The 7668-nt window shown below is 35.2% G+C and overlaps 1 pseudogene; it reads right to left on the bottom strand.

Annotated features, from left to right (window-relative positions):
- Window positions 1–1856: 1856 nt before the first annotated feature.
- On the bottom strand, window positions 1857–2442 carry LOC116468336 (large ribosomal subunit protein uL22-like; annotated as a pseudogene).
- Between the last annotated feature and the right edge of the window lie 5226 nt (window positions 2443–7668).

The following is a 7668-nucleotide window of genomic DNA, read 5'->3' on the forward strand; positions in this document are numbered from 1 at the left end:
TTTAAAGAAGGATGTTCCTGTTTTCTACATGTTGTCAATGGTGAAAAATCCCACAAGTGATATTAGTTACTTATGGTGCCACTTAATAACTCAGGTTTCCACAAGCAACTACTTAAATTCGTGTTCTCCAGGTAAACTGGTCTCAATCCTGCTAAACTAAAAAGCACCTGGAGGAGCACAACTCTTCATTGACTCATCTTCTCCCTCCCCACTGAGGAATGATGGGCAGCATGCATGCGAATTGCAAGGTGCAGCTATACATCCCGTCAAAAACCTGACAGCAGTAAAATGAGAGTCCTGTGATGCTAGTATGTAGTGTCATCTAGTATTCTGAAATTAAAAACATGGCAAAGTGCTGTTTACTTGGAATATATGATTTATTATATTTATTTTACTTGAGGAAATTTAAACATCTTTATATGTCTACCAAAGAGTTGTCTGATTATGACTAGTGCAGAAAGATTGAACAGATCACAAAAACTGAAAAAAAGTAAAAACCAAGATTTTTTAAAAAGTCAGAATGTGTAGCTTGCTTTGACAAGTAGAAGTGAATTAGTGAATATATTTCTATTTCTCCTATTTTGTTAGAAATTTTTTTGAATTTGAAGTGAAAAATTAAAAAAAATCCAATCTTTGCTATGTCATAAAATTGCTTTAGATTTTGTTACTGAAAGTTGATTAATTGAAATAATTCTTTTTATAGAACTAAACTATGGTATCTACCAGCAAAATAATATTTGACTAATTGCTGACATTACTATAATCTTGCTAGGTGGCCTGTTCCACTTAATTTGGCAATATGAAACCAAATTATATTGCAAGATATATATATATATATATATATATACATAAAATGAACAGTGAGTTTGTCCTCAAGATTCTAATTATAACTGATTATTTGTTTCAAATGTTATAGGAAAAGTGCTAAGTAATTTTGTTTGTAAATCTGGTTTGTAGTTAAAGGACCGTTTTGCATAGCTCATTAAGAAGAATTTACCTACAATCTTGAACAGATTCTAGATGGATAGAACAAGCATTGCCATTTAAATAAATTTCCATAGCAATTTTGTTTTACCTTAAAACTCTATCACATATGTGAAGAAAGATTCTAACTACTGGATCCAGAAACATCTATGCCAAATAACATGTGATTTATTTGGCACTATCTATTAAAAATGTTATTCAAAAAGTGGTCACAAAATATTCTGCGGACATATAAATCAGAAAAATAATCCTTTAAGCGATTTTTAAAAGTCTAAGCATATCCATGGACATGAAACTTTATCTTGAATAGCTCATTTATTTATGAGCAATGGAGTAACTAAAAGAAAGACGATTCCAAAAATATCAAAATTTTACATTGTATTAGGGATGTACTATTTTTATGATAATGATGTAAGTATACAATGCTTATTATATCAATTTCCCCCAACATATCTAATTAAATGTTAAATCACTAATTAAAAAATATCAGTTTGAAGGTGGCTCTGAATATTAGCTTTACCAGTGTTGATTAGATTGGGAGAAGTCAGTTTTCAGAGAAAGCTAAATCCAGTTTCAGATATGGTAAGTTAGAGGTACCCCAGGGACACTGAAATGAAGAATTAAGCAAAATGGTTGAGAGTATGGACTATGGAGCCTGACAGTCTCAATTCAAATGCTGGCTCTACCAGTTATAAGTTCTGAATCCTGGGGCAAGTTATACAACCTATAAAATCATTTTTTAAAAATCTATGTCAATTTATTTATTTAGAGTTGATTACCACCACCAGAGAGTGTTTCTTGAAACCAAGAAACTGTTGCCTATCATCATAGCTGATTTCTGTGCCCAGAAAAATCTTTTTTTTCCTTTTAATTACATTTATTTTAATGCTGAATTTACTCCCGTGCCGTAAGTTTTTGTTTCTTCAGTTTCTTCTGTGATATCTTTTTCTTCTGGGCAACCTCCTCTTCTGGTTTAGGAACAATCTGTTTCTTTTCCGTAAGGATCATCTCAATGTGGCAGGGAGAGCTCATGTATGGGTTAATCCGACCATGAGCTCTGTAGGTCCAGCGGCACATCTTAGGTGCTTTGTTCACTTGGATATTATCAATGACCAGAGAATCTACGTCTAAACCCTTAAGTTCAGCATTACTCTCTGCATTTTTAAGCATGTGCAGCAAAAATTCAGCACTCTTTTTGGGCCACCGACCTTGTGTCTAGCCCCACTGCTTGGCCTGCGCACAGGTGCCAACTCCACCATTGTAACGTCAGAATGGTACGCACTATTTCTGTAAAGTGACATCTTTCAGATACTTCGTGGCTTTTCGTATATGCATACCCTTGATGGCCTGAGCAGTTTCACGAGTGTTCTTAAAGTGAACATGAAGATTGGAACCTCTTGATTTGCATGATTTCGTGGGGTTCTCCGGGTCAAGTGAATAGCGAACCATGTTCACAGATTACCTCAGGCTGCTCAGGGAAAGAGTCAGAAAAATCTTTTTAATAAGAAGTTATTAAATGTATGAATGGCTACTGGGACTTTAACTCTTCTTCTATATAGAATATTCACTAAACTTAGTGGTAGAAACCTTTTTTTTATTATACTTTAAGTTTTAGGGTACATGTGCACAATGTGCAGGTTTGTTACATACATATACATGTGCCATGTTGGTGTGCTGAACCCACTAACTTGTCATTTAGCATTAGGTATATCTCCTAATGCTATCTCTCCCCCTTCCTCCCACCACACAACAGGCCCCAGTGTGTGATGTTCCCCTTCCTGTGTCCATGTGTTCTCATTCTTCAATTCCCACCTATGAGTGAGAACATGCAGTGTTTGGTTTTTTGTCCTTGTGATAGTTTGCTGTGAATGATGGTTTCCAGCTTCATCCATGTCCCTACAAAGGACATGAACTCATCATTTTTTATGGCTGCATAATATTCCATGGTGTATATGTGCCATATTTTCTCAATCCAGTCTATCATTGTTGGACATTTGGGTTGGTTTCAAGTCTTTGCTATTGTGAATAGTGCCGCAATAAACATATGTGTGCATGTGTCTCTATAGCAGCATGATTTATAATCCTTTGGGTATATACCCAGTAATGGGATGGCTGGGTCAAAAGGTATTTCCAGTTCTAGATCCCTGAGGAATCACCACACCGACTTCCACAATGGTTGAACTAGTTTACAGTCCCACCAACAGTGTAAAAGTGTTCCTATTTCTCCACATCCTCTCCAGCACCTGTTTTTTCCTGACTTTTTAATGATGGCCATTCTAACTGGTATGAGATGGTATCTCATTGTGGTTTTGATTTGCATTTCTCTGATGGCCAGTGATGATGAGCATTTTTTCACGTGTTTTTTGGCTGCATAAATGTCTTCTGAGAAGTGTCTGTTCATATCCTTCCCCCACTTTTTGATGGGGTTGTTTGTTTTTTTTCTTGCAAATTTGTTGGAGTTCATTGTGGTCTCCAACTGGCCCTTTGTCAGATGAGTAGGTTGTATATATATATATATATATATATATATATATATATATATATATGGATGCTACTTGGCCGTAAGAAGGAGTGAAATAATGGCATTTGCAGCAACCGGATGGAGACCATTATTCTAAGTGAAGTAACTCAGGAATGGAAAACCAAGCATCGTATGTTCTCACTTATAAGTGAGAGCTAAGCTATGAGGACGCAAAAGCCTACGGATGATCCAATGGACTCTGAGGACTCCGGGGAAAGGGTGGGAGTGGGGCAAGGGATAAAAGACTACACATTAGGTACAGTGTATACTGCTTAGGTGATGGGTGCACCCAAATCTCAGAAATCACCACTAAAGAACTTTTCCACGTAACCAAACACCACCTGTTCCCCAAAAACCTATTGAAATTAAAAAAAAAAAAAACTGAAGGAAGAAGGGAGAATGGATGCAGCTAAAATTAGGGATAGAAAACTGAGAGATTTCCTAGCTCATTGATAACTATTTCCTCTGTGCTAGAAAAAACAATTGGTATTTTACCATGGGTTGCTGAACTAGAACACAGATAAATGCTGTTGTTGTTGAGAAAGTAAACACTTTGAGGCTAGACTGTCTGATGGGTCATCCATATACACAGTGAAGTAGCCAAGGATGATGGCAGGGGTTGTAGTGGAAAGTGAGACAGGTCAATGACAACGCTGAAGACTGGTAGAGGGTGGCATGGTCAGATAACATGAGCTTGAAAAGAAGGAGGAAGAAACATCTGATCTTCAGGAATGTGCAGGTTATTGTTTGCTCCTTCCCCTGCAAAACCAGTCTTCACTCCCATCCACCCAGTCTGAGGTCCTAGAAGGCTATTTCTTAAGGCCTACATCACGCAGCCACTCTTTCAATTTGCTTATACGTGGATTTAGCCAAAGCGAGTCATGAGCAGAAGATTGCAAGGCAAGAGAAAAGACAGCTTGCTGTGTTCCTCTCAGGCTCCCTCCTTTATGCCAGCACCTCTTCCAGTAGCACCTGAATTCTTCTAAGACTAGAGCTCCTGGGGAGTAGCCCTTCCCCAACATCTCACACTCTCACAGGATTCTGTAAACATATTTCTTCTCCGTGCCTTTTTAGCCCTAGAGGTGGTAATGCCTCCCCATTTTTGCTAATGTCTGCATGTCTTAATATCCCTTATTTTACCCCATAACCCACCTACTTTTCTGTAAGCAGTTATTAAAAGGCTTTCATTTAGACAATACAAGTTCTTTCTCTTGCTTGCTGTGCCCCTCAGTGATACAAGAGGCAGTAGGGAATTGTGAGAAAGCTTACATTACCTAGAAGCTACAAGTAGGTGAACTATGGGAGAACGAGCATTTTCTACTCCTGGGGTCTGCGGGGGTAGCGAAGTCAATAAACTGCTTCAGGAAGAGTCAAGGGAAAATGTTGCACTAAGCTGGCCATAATTTGCTAAGGAGTAACAAGACCGAAGTTTTAGATTTGTCTCTAAATTTTGGACGGGAGAAGCAGAGATAAGTTAGAAGTAACGACTCTAAAAGTAGAAAGCCAAGGAAAAGTGAATCGTGCTGCATGGGTTAAAATTAAAAGAATAACGACATAACTGAGAAACATAAAGGAACAAGGAACTATCAAATATTTGGACATAATTAAAAACAGGTGGTCTTAATCTGCTATGGGGTGGGAACTGGAAATTGTCTATTTTGTTTATCATAGGCAAATTATTTTGGCCAGCGACCAGAGTTAATTTTCTCCTTTTTTTGTTTGCTCAGGTTTCCCAGCCAGCCGCTTATTGTGAAAAGCTGTTCTGATGTTTGCAGCCCTCTCACACTCAATAATGACAACAGTCAGGCTTTTGGATACTGGATGACAAGATACAGCACAACAATGGAATGGCCTCCTTTACTGTGAAAAACTGGTTACAGATCAGTAGAAGTTAGTGAACTCAGTAGAAGTTAGGAAGACACAAGATATTTGATAGTTGCTAGCTTGTCTTTTTTTTTTTTTTTTTTTTGATGTTTTCTTAAGCTGCAGGCAAAGTTTTATTTTAATTTCTGGATGTTTTTTGAAAAGTTAAATAAATATGGAAGTGCTATCAAATATCTGTGTTTCCAATATCCACAATTAATTAATGTTAATATTTTGGCATCATTGCTTCAGATATACTTTATATATGAAAGAAATAAAATATTACTTAGTTGAAGTCTTTCTCATTCTTATTCCCTCTTTACTTCTCCCCAAATAAACTTTCATTAGCTTAGTTTATATCATTCCAGTTTGTTTTTATATTTTTACTACATACTTTAAAAACATCTAAGAAAAACATATAATGTTATATTATGTTTTTCAATTTTATATGAATGCTTTCATATTTTATGTATGTTATTGCATCTTGGTTTTAATATTTATTCTTATTTGGGGGGATCTTTTCATATTGATACATGCTATTCAAGATCATTTAATTTAATTGCTATATGGCAGCCTGTCTCACAGAGTTCTTCAGCTTAACCACTGAACCTAAGACAATGATTTGAATGACCTCTTTCTTAATTCTTCCAACGATGATACATAACTAGGACCATTCTAGATATGTTGCAATTAGTTGATTCATTACATTTAATGGATGCCTTAGGCCACTGAAATTTCCTCCCTAAACTGCACTTGAGAAAGTCGGCTCTGTTGTATCACTACACTACATTTTATTTCTTTATTCCCCATGCTGACAACATTTAAATGCTTCCAAAATATTACTTGAACAAATTCATTTCCCTCTAAAGATATTCTGCTTTACAAGTACAAGAGTTTTTCTGGGCCATGAATCTAGACACTAAATTTCTGAATTGTAGGATGGGAACATTTTAAATTTTACTAGAGATTGCAAAATTATTCTCCAAAGTAATTGTACTCCTTTAACAGTGTGGAGAACTCACACCCCCACATTCCTATCAACATTTGATATTGTCAGACTTCAATTTTTGCCAATTTTGTGTGAGTGAAATAGCATGTTATATTAGTTTTCTTTGATTATGCATAAATATATGCATTTTGTATGTTTGTTAACTATCCAGGTTTCCTCTTCTATGAATTTTCTGCTCAAATCCTTTGCCCTTTTTCCCATTTGGTTTTTATCTTTTAGTTTTTCTTTTGGCTGGGGTGCAGTTTGGTAGAACTTTCATAAACACATTTTTAAATTAATACTAATTCTTTATACAAGTTTCAAATATCTTCTCTCAGTTTGTGTCTCATGTTTTCTCCATGTTTATTATATTCTTTTATAGAACAGAAGGTTTACATATTTATATAAACAAATTTATTAATCTTTATAAGACGAGCCTTTTGTGTTGTCTGAAACATTTTTTTCTACAATAGGGCCATAAAGATATTCTCATATAATTGTTGCTAAAAGCTCTTCTTAGGCTGCTTAGATCAGTAAACCACATAGAATTTATTGTGTACATAATTTTCCTAAAAGGAAAGCAATTGTCTGAGCGGTATTTGTTAACTAATTCCATCCTTTTATAACTGATTTGTAATGGTATTTCTATAATATGTTAACCAAATTTTGTATACAATAAGAGCTACTTCTGGCTTCCGTGTTTTGTTCCACTGATCTTTTTGTGTATCCATGCAATAATACACAAATGGTCTTAATTGCTATTGCCTTCTACCATCTTGATATATGCTAAACCAAATTCCCAGTCTTCTTTTTCAGAATTGTCTTTGGCATGCAGTTTTTGTTTAATTAATAATTATTTAGTGTATATGTGTTAGACAGTAGAGATATAACAGTGAACTTATGTATCTTATATACAAGATACATAACCTGCTCTTCTATATCTTACATTCTAGTTAGGGTTAAAGACAGAAAAAAATGCTTAAAGACAATACATCAAGGGGTAATAAGAACTATGAATGAGAGTAAGTAGTGTAAGATGATAAAGCATGACAGGGTAATGGGAATTCTGTTCTAGTCTTAGCCACTTAGTCTTACATATAGATTTAAGAATCAGAGTTTCTAGTTTCATAAAAAATTTGTAAATTTCATTGAAATTTTGTTAACTTATAGATTGATTTGGGGAGACTTGATATCTTGACACTGTTAAATCTTACAATTAATAAACAGTGTATGATCAATGCTACTATTGGAAAATACAGAGCAATAGTAACTATATATCTTTCTACCTAAAACAATTTTAAAATTGAAAATG

Source organism: Hylobates moloch, unplaced genomic scaffold (genome assembly GCF_009828535.3).
Source record: "Hylobates moloch isolate HMO894 unplaced genomic scaffold, HMol_V3 SCAFFOLD_5, whole genome shotgun sequence".
In the NCBI taxonomy this organism is placed as follows: Eukaryota; Metazoa; Chordata; class Mammalia; order Primates; family Hylobatidae; genus Hylobates; species Hylobates moloch.